The following is a 16,424-nucleotide window of genomic DNA, read 5'->3' on the forward strand; positions in this document are numbered from 1 at the left end:
ATCCAGTGGAAAATAAAAATGGCATACATTTAGTTTATGCAGCTGAGTGAATCACAAATAGTTAATTTACATTCAAAATCAGATATTAGGTCAGGTGTCCCTAACCAACACTCTAATTCAAAAATCATATGTGAGCTACATGCAAAAATTAAAATAAGACCCAAATTAATTTGGAAAACATCTAACTATAGCGCTAACCAAAATAAGCGGTTGGATTTCTAAAGGGAGAAAACCCTGCAAGAAATACAAATGCACATTGGGTATACCTCTCCTAAATGGATCAGCAATTAGTACAATATTCTTCAGCAGAGTGCAGGAGCATCAGATCTTCAGGGAACAGCATCAGGATACGAAGGGGAAACAGTTCAGTAAACTTGTGCCTAATATAACTGAACTGTTAGAGTCAGAGACAAAGACAGAAACAAATCTAACTCAGCACAAAACTGAAAGAGGACTAACTTACATCACCTACAACTTTGCTATATTAAAGTCCCAAAAGTTGCAAACTAAGCCTCTATTTGACATGATCATGAGGAGGTTTAGTTTGAAGCCAATAAAACATCATCTGAGCTTCAAATGTATCTCTTCACATTTTCTGCAGCCATTGTTGGTTGACGCTGTCACTCCTCTCTCTTTTCCGGACACCAGCTTCCATGCTTAAAATACATTTAAGCAATATAGAAACATAATATGTGCTTCCTGCCAAAAACTAAAACTCAAGCAAGAACAAAATATGCAACATGAAAACAATAAATTGAGCACCGAGGCTCATTATTAGAATTAGCACTTTTTCTCACAAGGAAATGTACAACACTAGCAGTAGAAGGAGGACAGGAATTTCCACTGTGCAAGTCACACAGGATATTTGAAGAAACATTATTTTGCAAAGTCAACATTCTTTTAAACATTGTGCCTCTGGAAAGCTACTAAAACGTGAGGCCTTTTAACTAATGCTAAAACATAAAGAATAAAACATTTCATTTAAATTTAAACCATTAGCCTTTTTATATGTTAATAATCATGTTGTTAGTATATTTAAACATGATTAAAAAATATATATTTTCATTAGTCATTATTAAATTTTATGTTGAACTTCATTGTGGCTGACACCAGAGTACACCAAGAAGGTAAAAGATCACTCTCCCAAGGTTTTTATACAGTTAGTTCAGTCCAAAATGGACAGACACTGAAACAAAACTTTCTTTGATAATCATCAATTATTTATTCACCATAACAAAATAATTCAAGAAAAGTAAATCTGTACTTTTCATCATTGATCAACAAAACCCCCCTTCCCCAAAACCGATACAAAATTACAAACAAAGAAAAACAATGAGACAATTCATTATACACAACACCACATATCTACAAACATATAAAACATTCAACATAAAAACAATTAACACTCAAAACACCAATATTGTCCATATATGCATTCAACTGACAGTTAAATATAGTCAAATTTGTTTTCAAATGATTACACAAAAAATCCGAAAATGCCTTATCTACGAGAACGTTGCAAAGATTAATACTGGTAACGTCACTCGACGTGCTCACTGATGTTACTCCATCCAGTCCATTTTAGGAGTATAGTCCATTTCTCGTATTACTTCAAAATTGCGCTTTTGAAATAGCCGACGCGCTTTTCTGTGGATTTTTACCTCAGGGTCAGTACCCCTTATTCACAACCACCTTCATCAGGGCAATCCAAACGTGGTGGTGCACACAATATTCTCTTCACATAGAATATCTTGCTAAAATAATATAAACAATAATCCTATATCAAATGCCACAAAAAAGTACCCAAACATATACAATGCGTCTGTTCAACCACACCACCGATTGGAAACAGTGAGAGTGTGGGCCCATGCAATAAATACATGCAGGTCACCGCAACACCCAAGTGTCTACACAGAGTGTTTAAGACCCCAAAGAAGAGAAGCCTAAAAAATCCACACACATAAAACAAAAAGCAACTACTTACCCAAACAGTTCACGCTTCACACTTCTCATCTATCGAGTTTTCCACTATTACATCTAAAGGGGCTACAACTGTTCGCGAAGAGAATAACACGAACAAAGCCAAAAAACGCTGTAGTTAACCAGAATTGTGCAGTATAACAAGGCCTTTTAAAAATGATATCGCCCTTTCTCCTATTCTATTTCAACACACTGTCTCATACCTGCTCATTTTGGTGGTGGGGGTTCAGCAAATACAGTCTGTCAACAATTAAATAGACCGGCCGAATTCCTCAATGCTTTAAACGCGCCGATTGACCGCAGCTGGAAAAAATCCGGTCGACATAGAAACAGGATGTAAACATCACGTCCTCGTATCTCATCTAACTGGTGGCCATCTTAGCAAAGGGGAAAACTTATACACTACGATGCACTGCAAGTAGCACACACAACTGCTCTATAAAGTAAATGGGTAAAATGAAAAAAAGGATTTGACCATTACTTATCCTAGCCATAGCAGCGGGTAATACTTTCCATTTTGATGTAAAAAATTTATATGCAATTACTCAAAAGAGGCAACAGGAACAAAGGAACCGGTCACCCACTCGGAGTATTCAAATTCTGTACACAGAATAACCATGTCCTCCCTTTGATCACTGTGCATTGTAGGTCGTACATGCATAGGTACGGCACTCAAAAGGTTCAGATAGGCAATCATAAAGAGAAATCCCTAGCTGAATACTGCACTCACGCAAACTGATCAAATAGGTCGAAACATCAGAGACTTCCCAAGTGGAGCTCACAAGGCATTACACCAATGAATGTCCTCATTCAGGCCTCTCTTGTAAGTCTCTAAAAAGAAAATCCAAAAGACTTCCTTCTTTCTCCTAGAATGTTCTAAACTCCTGTTGTCATTCACACTCACTTTTTCCAGTATGACCCATCTCATCTGATTTTCATCATGATTGTGGGCCACCCAATGGGCCACTAAGGGAGCATTGGGTTTCCAAGTTCTAATAGAGGACTTATGTTCAGACAATTGAACTCTGAACTCCCTAGAAGTCTCACCAACATATCCCTGATTGCATGGAGATAAAATGAGATAAATCACAGTTTTAGACCTGCAATTCATCATTGTTGTGAGGGAAACCTTCCTCCCATTATGTGTAATGTCACTAGTGACCAACGCCGTTTCACAGGCATGACAATTACCGCATTTAAACTTACCCTTCACCGGGTCCAAACCTGTAATAGATCTTTGAACAAGATCAAGAGACTGTCTCATAGACGATTTCACCAAAATGTTCCGCACATTTTTGTTCCTTTTGAATGCAAATAATGGTTTCTCAAGCCCAACTCCGTCTGTAATAATGTTCAAGATATGCCACTCGGAATTAATGATCTTTCTAATCCGGTTATTCAAAGTAGAATGATGCACTACACATACTAATCTATTGCTGCTGCTTTTTTCCTTCGCTTGAAAAAGCGAATCACGGTTGTAATATTTTGCTCGCTTAAGTGAATCTCTGATCACCTTCCTGGGGTAACCTCTTTGTTCAAGTTTCAACTAGAGAACCTCAGCATGTTTCAAAAAATCTTTCCTTTCTGTACAGTTTCTTCGCAAACATAGAAACTGTGAGAAGGGAATCGCCTGTCTCTAACTCCTGGGATGGAAACTATCAAAATGTAAGAGAGTGTTCCTAGCCGTTGGTTTTGTAAAAAGCGACATGGCAAGGTGTCCATCCAGATGCTTAATATAGACATCTAAAAACTCCACCTGATTATGGTCTTGTTTAATAGTGAATTTCAAATTGCTGTCACACAGATTTAACCATAAGAAGAATTTGTGTAACGCATGTTCCTCACCTTTCCAAATGAAAAACACATCATCTATGTTTCTACACCATAGATGTACATTCTCAAAAAAAGAAGCTACTTCATTGTAAATATGTTTCTCCTTGAATGCTCCTATGTACAAATTGGCTACACTGGGGGCACAGGCAGCTCCCATGCTTACACCCTTAATTTGTTGGTAAATAGTCCCATCAAAATCAAAGTAATTATGAAACAAGAAGACGATCTCAAGACAATTCAAAATGAATTCATGAAGAGGATCCTTGCCCATGCTTACCAGATAAGATGCCACACAGTCAAGTGCCTGTTGCTGTGGTATGTTCGTATATAACGCCTTCAAGTCCATAGTAACTAATATTTCTTGTTCTTGGTTATATTGCAAACCTTCAGGTTTTGAGATAAAATGACCTGTATCACAGATATACGAAGGGAGCTGTGAAACTAAAGGTTTCAAGAACATGTCAACACACTTGGACAGTGGTTCAATGGCCGAGCCAATCATAGAAACAATGGGCGGAATGGTGGATTCCCTCACATCTTTATGGACTTTAGGAAGTCCATATATAATCGGAACTCTAGTAAAATCAGGTGTCAAGAACTCATACTCCTTCTGGCAAATAAGGCCTGCATCCAAAGCAGTCATATTCAAGGCCCTAATGCATTTCTTTATCATGTTCAAAGGGTTCACAGGTATCTCTCTATAGAATTCTGAACATCGGAGCATATTGAGCATTTTCTCTGTGTATATTGAAGTATCTAATATAGCAATACCTCCCCCTTTGTCGCAAGATTTCACTATCATCTTGTTGTTCTCCCTTAAATTGCGTAAAGAATTGTTCTCCTCTTTGTCAAGATTATATTTTGATTGAGGTATGTGTCTGAGCATATCCTCAAATTTCTGTACAACCGTTTTCTCAAAAATGGCCACTTCCGGCCCAACCGCTTCCAGATTTGGGGTAAATGATGACGGAGGCTTCAGACCTGATCTATTGGGGACAAGCGCAGGTGGAGAAGGAAAAAAATATTTTTTAAGCCTAATGCGTCTAAAGAAGGCTTGTAAGTTTTTTATCAGTTCAAACTTGCCCGTATTCGGCACAAATGATAGACCCCGACCCAGCAGACGCTCTGAGCTCTTGTCTAACGCACTAGTACTTAGATTGAAGATAGGGATACTGTTCAATCCCTCCAGTACTGGTTGCGTCTTGTTTGCAATAGATGTGATGTTTGATCTGGGTTCAGAGGTCTGGACCCACAATTTTGCTGAAATCTGGGTCTGTAATTGTGTCTTCGAATACCTAAAAAACGAGGGTTGGCCTGAAAATAATCTGCCTGATTGTGTCTATTACCAAATGTGTCAAAACTATGAGAACTACCCTCTCCCTCTGATTCAGAAGTATCCGAGAAGGTAACAACCTTCTTCGAGGTCCAATTCTGTCTCTCGCCTACTGTCCCAGAGGGTAATTTATAATACTGCTCTGTCAGAGATACCAGAGTAGGCACACTTCAAAGTGCATGGTTTTCAGGTAGACCTTTAAACATACATTATTTCATATTATATTTTAATGATATATTTTTATGAATAATGTTTGCTCTCTAACAGTTCTCATGGTTACCATCCTGAATGTCAGGGTTATATAAAGCCCTCCTGGCCATCATAATAGTACTACTGCTATGTTGTTGTTGTTTCCAAATAATACTACAATGCTGCCGGAGAGAGATGGCAAACATGGGCAGAGTAGGAATTCATTTGGTTAGAACAAAAATTAGGCTAATGGACAACTTGGGACAGCCACCAGATCACTAGCATCAAATAAGTGATGATAAATGAACACGAGGGGTAAATGTGGAAATAGAAATGTCTACAGTAACCTCATCTTGTGAAGATACTCTATCTTGTACAAAAAATATACATGAGACAGAAATAGACACACCAGTAAAATGTGCTGAAACCGGAGTTTCAGTACATGTGATAGTCACGGGGTGGGGGCTGTACTTTAAAAAAAAACACAAACAGGTCCATGAAATAACCTACTGACCTTTTTACTCAGTTGAGCATATATGGCCTCAGGGGAAGTTAGTGCTTAGCCTAGACATGAGTAACCGACACTCTCAGTACAAACAGGATGGTGTGACTTTGATGATCAGCAGATGCGCTTGTGGCGAGCAATGGAATGTGGCAGGGAGCAAACCATGCAAACCATTGTATTTCAAATCTATATAAGTTGTGCACACCTAAAATATCCTCCTCTTCAATGTAAGTCAATGAGAAAATGATTCCCCTTGATTTTTTTTTCCAAATGCCCCTCTTACCAGTATATTTGCCAATAGACCCGATTCAGGTGTGAGACTCACAATATTTTAAACCGAAAATGGCTTTATTGTGGCCGTTTCCTGTCTGACATTGACTCTGTTTAATGATAGACGTCAGTGGGGGGTGGAACATTCTCTAGACTATTTTTTTAAATCTCAGCTTTCCTCTTCTAAAATGCTGGAATGCATGTACCAGGTTGAAAATGTTGGAATGTATGCTAGATGATGTCTGTCCCATTTAGATGGTACTATGGTGATTGGTGGATTGGATTATGACATGAAATGTGTTATCATAGGAGATGTGTTTTTGTTACACACTATTTTTACTGGCTGCTGTGAATTCACAGTGCAGGAAAACAAGTCATAATCCTTGCTTCCTTGTCTTTAATAGAATTCAAAAATCTTAACTTGATAGTTTGAAATTTAATTGTGCTAGCTAGAATTTGTATCCTATCCACCTCCTTTTATTGCGAGGACTGTCCTAGGCCTTATTTTCATTGGTGGCCGGGCTTCTTTTCTTCCAGGAGTGCCCAGCCCATCCTTCCTCCTGCAGCCTGCCACCTCCCTCTCCTCCTGCGCCTGGGTCACTGACACAGCGGCAGCTGCGCCTCCCTTCCCCCTCCCGCTGCAGCAGGCACTGGCTAGGTGGCTCCCCTGTGTCGCTTCCCCGCTGAAAGGTAAGGCTTTCGTTAATAGTTTATTGCTCCCCTCTTTTCGCCCGTGCTACCCGTTGTAGTGAGGCAGGGCGCTGTGTGCTTGGCAGCAATCAGGTTAGTGGCCTCTGAGCTGGCACAGCACACGCTGCACGCCAGCAGATGGGAAATCGGACTGCTAAATATAAGAAATCACCCGTGCAGTCAGACTGTCGGCGAGCGTGGGCCAGGGCGGACTGCATTGCTGTGCGTGTTTGTTGCATGTGCAGCAACATTCGCCTGACAGGAGGAGGTTTGTGGTTACCTCTCCTGTGCGGAGCTTTGGCACCCTGCAGACGCGGGAGGGGGGACGTCTGTCGCCCCAGATTTTCTTTCTGACCCCAGGTGTCTGCTAAAGTAAAGAAGGCGCCCTCGTGTATTTTTTTTCTTTTTCTGCCAACATCTAGAACCTTGGATAGTCTGTACTTATACCTCACCGAGATTATTATACCAGAAAACTTGGGAGCAGCAACCTCCGTTTACAGCGCACGCCATATTTTCGCTCAGGTCTGTCAGACAGTGTGAGTCATGCTTTTCCTTTTTTTAACTGCACATAATTTAGCTGCGGTCTCGTCGTCTTTTTCAGTGCACTTTGCACATAAAACTGAGCGGGCCGTTCGGTCTGCTCCTCCCCTCGACCAAAAAAACATGTTGCTTAAAAAGACGCATTTACATGTGCACTTTCAGCCCAGTCACATTGCAGAGGCGTGATTGCAATGCCATATTTCCTCCCCCTCCTTCCGGCTGTCCATTTTTTTCCACTTCGAGACTGTAAGCCGTTGTGCTTTTTTTGGCAGGGTGGGGGCTCTGGCACAATTGAGTCCCCGGCTTCAGACTTCGCCCACCTCATTGAGCGAAGCCCTTTTTCGCTTGCAGACTGGCTATAGGTATAGGTGTAGAAATTCAACATGTGGCTTGTGTTTTGGAGGGAAGATTCCAAATGGCATGATGCCTTTTTAAACTCTTATTTAGTATTTGCTTACCAACAAATAAGTGATTTAACAAAATGTTGACGCCCAGGTGCTCATAAATGCTGCAGAGCCATTGAGACTAATTAAAGGTGATAGAGGATGAGCTTATATTTTGATCACCAGGTACTCCCACGCCACTTTACATTTTGGTTATAGAGCCATGGACAGATGCATCAATGAACGAGGTATGATGTAGACTGAAGGTCACAGGTTCGATCCGCAGGGACAAGGTCAAAGAATGAATGACCTATTAATTGCCTGACAACTAATAGATGATTCATTTGTAGTGAGCACTATAAATAGTAAACACCATTTAAACTGTTTGGCCCTAATTGTATCAGAAGGGTGTGCCAATATCATTAATTCTACTCCCTCTTTAGTTTCTGTATTGGTCTGGATTACATTTTTCTTTTAGTTGTTGAATGCACGACTTCAGGCCCTACTTGGACGCCTTTTTCAGCAGCGTGTTTTTGAGTAAGAGTTAGTGTCATGCTAACCACAAGTGGCATTGTGCGCATTAAAACACCCCCCAATTTGTATAACAGCTGTAGAAATGTCCCAAGTTGTAAAGGAGGTTCTCAAGTCATGGAAATGCTGTCCAACCTGAAGTTTCCTTTCTACATTGTTCTCGGCCCATAGATTTTGCCTGAATCAATGTTATTGAGGGCCAATTTCATACAAGATTACCGAGTCTTGATACACAGCAACAAAGACGGATGTTTTGCAGGAGATCCATTTATAATATATTAAATTATTTCATTTTAACTGTTAGGCATGCGTGACACACACCGTTTTAGTGCATGATTATGTTTGACAATTTCCTTGAAGATCACCTATTAGATGGTGTTGCATTTGAAGAGTCTAGTCAGCATGCGTCCAGTTCACCAGCCCTGACTGTTAACTCTCCTATGTCTTAAGGTCATGTTTGGCATAGTAGGTTTTAGATTCTAATCTGCTGAAACTTCGCAATAACTTAGCCACCCATTGCTCGTGGTGGCCAATGATGGATGTACCTTTGTAATGGTGTTGGCTCTACCATGATGTGAATTGCCTTACTTGACCCACTTGTGGCAACCTCTTTTCAAAATTCTTCTCAAATCAGCTTAAACATTTAAAAACATCGTTTTTCCTATTTGTATATCCAGTCTACCACATTTTTCCAAATGTTAACAATTCTGCCTAAATTTAATATTTGTGACCACTTACTCTGACAAGTTATGTCATTGGGTTTTAATAAAGGCACACACACACAGTTCCTCTGGCTTCTTGGTGCCAAATTCTGCAAATGCCTAACTAAAGAAATAATGAAATTTCATGTACTAAGTAACAAAGATATTTGGTGGATTAAAAATCTGTTTTGTTACTTCCCACTTAAAAAAAAGTAAATATTAGGATTTTGCTTATTAAATTATTCTGAAGTACGGCTGACAACTTCCCGTAGTTCAGTTTGAAAATTACTGGCTACCATTTCTGAAATCTTACCAATAAAAACACGTTGGTACAAGCCTGAGAGCTGGCCTTATGTCTGAATGTTGTGCAACTACTTTGGGTGCTGCTGAAGTGCTAAGTTTGCCTGTGAGTTTTATCAGTAAGTTAGGAAATTGCTGGTGAGTACAGTGCGTAATTGAACCTCATTTGACAATTGGGAGGCTTGGCCATTCATTCTTCTATTTTTGCTAAATTATGTTTGGTATTGCCTTTTATTTACAGTGGTTTACCAAGACGAAGTTGTAGCAAGTACAGTAAAACTGCTAGTGAGTGCTATTTTAATATTGCTGTTATTACTCCTTTCCATCGTTTTCTCATCAAAGCAATAGAGACCACATCTTTGAATTTCCACTATATGCTTTGGTTCCTGTCCATACGGATTTTTGAAATGTATAATTGAAGTTTGAAATAACTGGTGTTCTGCACACAGAATTGAGGTTATTTGGCGTTCTCATGTAATAAAGACATACAATTTCCAGAAAGTGAGCCAAACCCCAAATCCACACCCCTTAGCAGCATAGTTCTACTAAGTTATGCAACACTTGAATTTCTTAACCTGTTAAGCATTTTTGTGACTTACTGAGAACGCTCATTAAGTCCACACTGCCCTTAAACCATTCTACTCTGTTTTTGTAATATCTTGCATTAAATAAATGTGCATCTGTGGTCTTCCATTCCATAAACTGCTGTATTTGTAGACTATGTCGCATCATGCATGTGTGCAGACACAATACAGCAGTCTAACCAGACTCCACGTTGGTTTAGTTTCTGAGGTTGAAGCCCTTGCTTGTCTTATCGTATACATTTCGACAAGGCCCTCATGGTGTAAGACTTGATGCATCTAGAAACGTCTTGACGTTTGCTAAACTCACCATGAGTCCGTTCATCTATTTTACTTGGTGCCATGTGTTAGCCACAGGAGAGCAGGCAGTGTATCTGTGTCTGTTTATACATGTACACAAGTTATACCATAGCATTAAAATAAATGTGGGTTAACGCACTATATAGAGCGACTGCACTAATAACGCATATTCTTACGTTTATTCCTGCAGTGCAAAGATCAACTTTGAGTTTATTGTCACGAAAGAGAAACCGTCAACAGAAAAACATGGTTTACTGCCTCACAGATTACTTGTTACAATTACTTTACACATGGAAACAACTCTCATATTGGCCAGAAGGCTTCTTCAATGTGATATCACTTAGCTGTAAACATTTTATGCCCTTGCATCCTGGCTTTTGTTAAATACCATTTTAGAAAGAAAGGCACAAGACAAATGGCATTGCATATGCCATATGTTCAGGGTGTAATGAGCCCTTTATTATAATTTTTTGTCGAGGGGCAATGTGACCCACTCAAGGTATTATGGATCCTACCCACACTCGACCCAGAATTGCAGTGTTTTTGCAAAGTGTTTATTGAGCATAGAATTGACTTTTACATTGGACTTTTCAACTGTCTTTACGGATTGGCTACATAATAATTCTAACCCTTCTTGTAAATGTAGGTATTACTGCTTAAAAATGGCACTCAGTGACAAGCAAAGTATATTTATCCATTTCCTTGATATGTCTATTATTTACCAAAATATTTTTACAGCATTTTCACTTCTGACATTTTAATTTCCTTTTTTAAATACAGAAATAAATAATACGGGTGTCTCTATTCCATTCATTGTATTGGTATGTGCAGGAAACTGAGCATTGATACACAAATTAAGGTGGCCAGGAACTCGCTGTTATGAATGGGGAGGGGCCCAATTATCTCTGTCTATGACTTCCACAATCTATGATTTGTGGACTTTTGCAATGGGACGTGTACCAACATGCTACGGACACCTCTTTGCTTCGCAGCGATGTCTCTCTCTCTCTCTCTCTCTCTCTCTCTCTCTCTCTCTCTTCCCCTTTGTGCTTCTTTCCCTTTTTTTTTTTTTTTTTTTACTGCATACATTTATGTTCATTTATTTTCTCCCCGTTTTACTGTTTGCTTAGTTTTTTTGGGGGGGAGGGGGGAATATGAGTACAGCTGTTCCCAACATTTTGCGAAATGATAGTCCTATGGCATGTGTGTTGTTGGTGCAGCGCAGGTTGCAGAATAGTTGATGCTGGGGAAAATCAGCAAAAAAGGTGGCATACGATAATCTACCCTATACCAACTAAATCACTTCTTTACGCATTAGGTTGACTCACAACCAAGGTGCATTTGCAAGTTAAAATAGAGACTTCTGTTGGGTTGTGTTTCTAGCAGTCATATCCTGGGTGTACTGCCCTGTAGACATGTTGGGTATTTTCTGATAGGCAGGAGTGCTGCCTATAGGGTTATTATGTTTTTTCTCGATAGGATGTGATATTCCTGAAAGGCCCACAGTCTGTTGTTCGTTGTAGTCCCACTGTTCATTCGAAAGGCCCCTGGAAGCACACTACCCTTTCTGCAATATCCTTTTTTTAGGTCTTTTCCCTTCTCTGACTACAAGGTTTTATGATAAATCTGTGTGTGACTCACATTGCTGCAATATTGTACACATCTTAAACAACATAATACCTCATCTGTTGCCATGGTTTCCATGCATGTTTTTGAGATTTTTTTTATGGACCATAAAAGGTACATCCAATTGATCATATAGGTTTTAGAGAGCCTCTTGTAGCGGCAGATGGCTACAATTTTGACCCTGACACAGTCTAAAGTGCCCGTGTTCCCCCATGAGTTTTAAGAAGGGAGATCTGAGGCTGCTTTGCTTTCATCCTGAAGAGACCTTCAAGGCACAACCTGCGACTTGTTTACACATTATTATATATTTATGATGCTGATTTTTTTTTTTTTTTTTAATATCCTCCGAGTGCTTTTATCTTTTTGTGAAGGTCCCAGAGTATGAGCCACAGAACATTTGTGTGGTCTGTTCTTTCTTGTAAGTGTGAAATATTGAAAATCTTGACCCTTCTTTAATCTTTGCATTTTCTCTCACCAATCAGCCCGTGTTATCATGTACCTCATTTTAAGGCGACTACTAAGAATTTTGCTTTCGGAACATAAATGAAGGTAAATTTTTTCTTTTAATGTATTTAGAAAACAGCACCTTCTGTGAAAATAGGTTTATCCGTCTAAATGTCACATTATATATTGCTGCCCCTAGCAAGAGGTAGACTATTTGCTTTTTAGAGTCCGGGTACGAAGTAGGCTAGTCCACACCAAAAGAAAGATGTATAAACTATCCACAACTGCCGGTAGCATTTCACAGGGATTCTAATTTGGACTACTGGTTTAACTGTTGACATTCTGTGATTCGCCGGGGTACTCCAGCCTCCTCTTTTGTATGCTCACTGTCTTCAGCAGGCTGAACCCGTGTTAAACTGTTCGGCTTTGGTAGTACGTGCAATAGCAGCTGTGTATTTTACATCTGAAGTGTGGAATGTGGTCTGCGGAGATGAATTGTTGATATTATGTTACGTAGCTCGCAGGCAAATTGTAAACAGAGTTTCACACATTTCTTTGAATTTAATTATACATTGGTAAGGAAATCATTAAAGTTTAAGAATCAACGTGTTTTTTTTTATTTATTTTTTTTTTTTATACCCCATACCTTGAGGACATTCTTCCTCCTAGGACCTTGTTCCATGTTGTGCACTTTGCAGGAACATTTATTCTCACTTTCCCGCTATGGTGGTGGAATATTAGTGGGAAAGGAAGCCTGCCACCAGATCGCTCACAAACCAGGGGCCTCCATTTAAACATAAGAACCAGTGCTGCCCGTGGAATGCCTCTCCCACTATGATGAAATACAGGCGAGCTGTTTTCCGTTTTCTCATCTGGGAATACATTGTTTTTGCTCGCTGCAGAGCTGAGATTTCATTGTGAAGCAGATGCAGTCATGGCAATAGTCATATCTGCAACGAGAATCGCATCGGGGTGACAGGGCTATTGTGAAACGTCTGAAACCTATGTTTCACGCTAACATAGTACTTTTAGCTGAGCACAATTGTTTGCTGTGATATGGGGGCGTTTTGTCGCTTTTGGGCAACATGCTATCCTTTTGTAAAGCTAAGTTATGTTCCTTCAGTAACTAAGCTTACAGATCTGTGATTTGGGGGGGGGGGGGTGCATTGTATTTGTTTATACGTAATTTTGAGAAATCTGTTATAATTACAGCATGCATATTTACATCAAAGTCTATTCTTTTTGGATACTCATGTTAATCAGATTCAGACCATGTATAACTTGCCTGGATGAGTTGGGAGGGCATTCCAAGTGCTGGACAAACAGAGAGAAAGGGATAGTCGGCATAGACTAGGAATATAGTAAGTATTTCTTATAGACGTGGGTAGACTTTTCTATTGTTTGGCATCCTGATAACAGAAGCGTTTACCACCTGTCCGCAGCTCCTGGAGACTAGGGACTGCTAGTATTCATTAGCCGACCCTTGCTACAGAAGTGCCTCGTGCTGACACAAGGACGTTTCCTCCTCATCTGATTTTCTACGTGACCCTTCTAGATTATCAGAAAAGTGGTTTGGATCTTGTTACTGATAGTCCAGCCGTTCTCCCAAGACTGCAGCATTTTTGTTTTCTCCAGAATCGAGTATGTTCCAGGCCCCAAACTGGCATCTGTTGTCTCACTACTGAACAAAGTTTTACCCAGTTCTGACCACTGATACACTCCCTAGACAACAGGTGCCCCTCTCCCCTAATTCAAAGAGGTCAACAGAACCTTTAAAGAGAGAGACCCAGTTTTTCTTAGAATAGCAGGGTTCCTTTTTAATACAGGGGAGATATCAGGGACTAAAGGTTCACAACGCTCTTCATTTGATTAAGAACGCCAAAGTACTCCTCCGTTATTAAAGAAGCCCTGCCCCCTCCAACCTCCAGACTAATACCACTTCCTTCGCAGACAAACTCTTTAGCTTACCACAACTGTGCACTAACAGTCTCCCTTCTCCAAAGAGAGAACTTGCAGAGCTTTGTAGCAAACATTTCTGCTTGCTTTTTATCTGTTCATGACATTATGCTTCCTTTGGGTTTCCTGTCCCAGTGGAGATTTCTTATTTTCAAGAGACCAATTAGATTTTGTTTATCAATAAACATTTCAGTGATGCCTTGGAAGGGAATCACTGTGCACACATCAGTGTTCCCTTTCCTCACTTAATGTTGTAGTCAAATACGCTTTCTACAGTAACTTGACATTTGTGATCTCCATTTCCTCACTAAGTTCATGGACAACTTTGCTGTAGCTCAGTTTCACATACAGATGGAATCCAGCAACTTGCTGGTTTCCTTCCTGGCAAGCTTTTGTTAGTCTGCTGGATGGTTTGATCCAGTGTCTGTATTTGTTAACTAGAGGATATACTGTGGCAACCTTGGTCCTGTTGAGGGATCTCTGGCGTTCCATGCCGTTTAGTTTTCCTTGGTTGTTACCACCAGCTCAACTTTGGTGGCATGCTGTTAATCTCTGAAGCCTTTTCTTTCTGACATTTTGTGCAGCCACAGACCCTCCATATAGCTCCTAGTTTTGTATTCTGCCTTGCAGGGTTTTGTGTTATCATCATTCTATCCTTTTGGTATTTAATTTTCTAATGTACATCTCTTGCCCCTAGCACTTCAGTCTTTTACGGTTTCTTTGTGTGCGTCTAGAAACACAAGCCGGCTGTGGTTAACATAAGGCTTGAGTCATAGGCATTCATCATGAATGCCAATTATGGTTGCACGTTATCAAGTAGATTCCCCAAAGCATCACAGTTTTGTGCCCAAGTCTAGAAGCTTTCTCAGGTCCTTAAGAAAATGACATTGACAAAACTAACTGCAGAAAAGAGGGCTGTATATACCACAGACGGACATTCCTTGTTGTATCAGAGGTGATGTAGTTTAGTAAGTATGTTGCATAACCTGCACCCAGGACCCCTGCTTTCTGTTTTGATTTAAACATTTGACCAAATGTTGTCATGTGGTTGCAAATCTCTACCTTCCCATGCCACATGTTCCTTATCTGCTTTAAGAAACTAACGTCCCCTATCAAGCATTAAGTAAGATCAGTGCAAATGGTTTTGCCGTCTGTTTCTCATCAAGAACACAGTTCTCCAGTTCTGGCTACCTAATTTGCTCGTCAATAAGAGTGCAAAAATGGCAGTGGCTCTGATCGATTCTATTAGCCTTTAGTTGATTTGCAGACATACCAAGACATTTCACTGAAAAATTGGTTATCATTCTGTATTTACTTAAAGTTAAGTCAAAGTGTTGGCTTTGATGTGCTTCTAATATTGGTAGGTGAATGATATAATTCTCCATTTTCTGAAAGCACAAATGTACACCCACAGTTCAAAATTTGTAGGGTTTTATTTTCCAAGTAGTGGAACTTGAAAACATTTGCGTTGTAGCACATCTGCATCTATGCATGCTCCATTAAAGAATCCTATCCCATTTTTAAGTCCAGCTTCGAGACATCTTTGGTTGTCTCACTGGCTTTGTGTTTTGCAAGAATATCGTAGTAAAAATATACATTTTATTTACATACATACATTGGCTTTCTGTCCTTCCTCTTCATCCACTGGTCTCTTCGGTTGTTATCAGGATGTTGCTGCTATTCGTTTAGTTAAAGAACACAGTTACCACCACCAACAAAGTCAAGACCTTCATCAGCACTTGTCTCTGGAAAATCCTCCAGATCCGCTGAGCAAACATCAGCAACAACGACCTGTGGCAGCAGACTTTCTACCTTCCTGCTCATGAAGAAATCATGAAAAGACTCTGGGACTGGATAGGTCACACCGTCTGCAAGACAGCATAAAACACCACCAGGGAATCCCTTATCTAGAATCTTTAAGGGGAAAAGGAAGTGAGGAAGGTCAATAAACACTGGTCTCGAGACTTACTGCAAGGGGAAAGGTTAAACCTGGAATCAGATTGAAAGAAAAGACCAACACACAGGTGGCTGGAGAGTCCTGGTTGATTGCCTATACCCCAGTAAGGGTAGTTGGCATACGTAAGCAAGCCAAATAGCATGGGGCAGTTCACTTTGGCTGTTTTGCATGTATTTCACGTGCCAGTGCATTTATGGTACGGTGGTGATTACTGTCCTTTTAAAACAAACTATTAATAGCAGCAAGTGGAAACCAATACATTCCTGTGTGTCACACAATGTGGGTTGAAAATAGGGCCAAAATGT

General features: G+C 40.0%; 1 protein-coding gene across 22 annotated transcripts in view; it reads left to right on the plus strand.

Annotated features, from left to right (window-relative positions):
• MBNL2 (muscleblind like splicing regulator 2) overlaps nucleotides 1-16,424 on the plus strand; it is a 563,412-nt gene that overhangs the window by 105,268 nt on the left and 441,720 nt on the right. For 12 of the 22 annotated variants that reach the window (XM_069204588.1, XM_069204582.1, XM_069204581.1 and 9 more), the window contains exon 1: nucleotides 6,664-6,800. The exons of 4 other annotated variants lie outside the window; for them this stretch is intronic. The gene's annotated coding sequence lies outside the window, so the exon portion shown is untranslated. Of the gene's footprint in view, nucleotides 1-6,646; nucleotides 6,801-16,424 lie in introns of those variants that run through there. 6 more of the 22 variants (XM_069204576.1, XM_069204569.1, XM_069204574.1 and 3 more) reach the window with 3 other exon arrangements.

This window comes from Pleurodeles waltl, chromosome 8, assembly GCF_031143425.1.
Source record: "Pleurodeles waltl isolate 20211129_DDA chromosome 8, aPleWal1.hap1.20221129, whole genome shotgun sequence".
Classification (NCBI taxonomy): Eukaryota; Metazoa; Chordata; class Amphibia; order Caudata; family Salamandridae; genus Pleurodeles; species Pleurodeles waltl.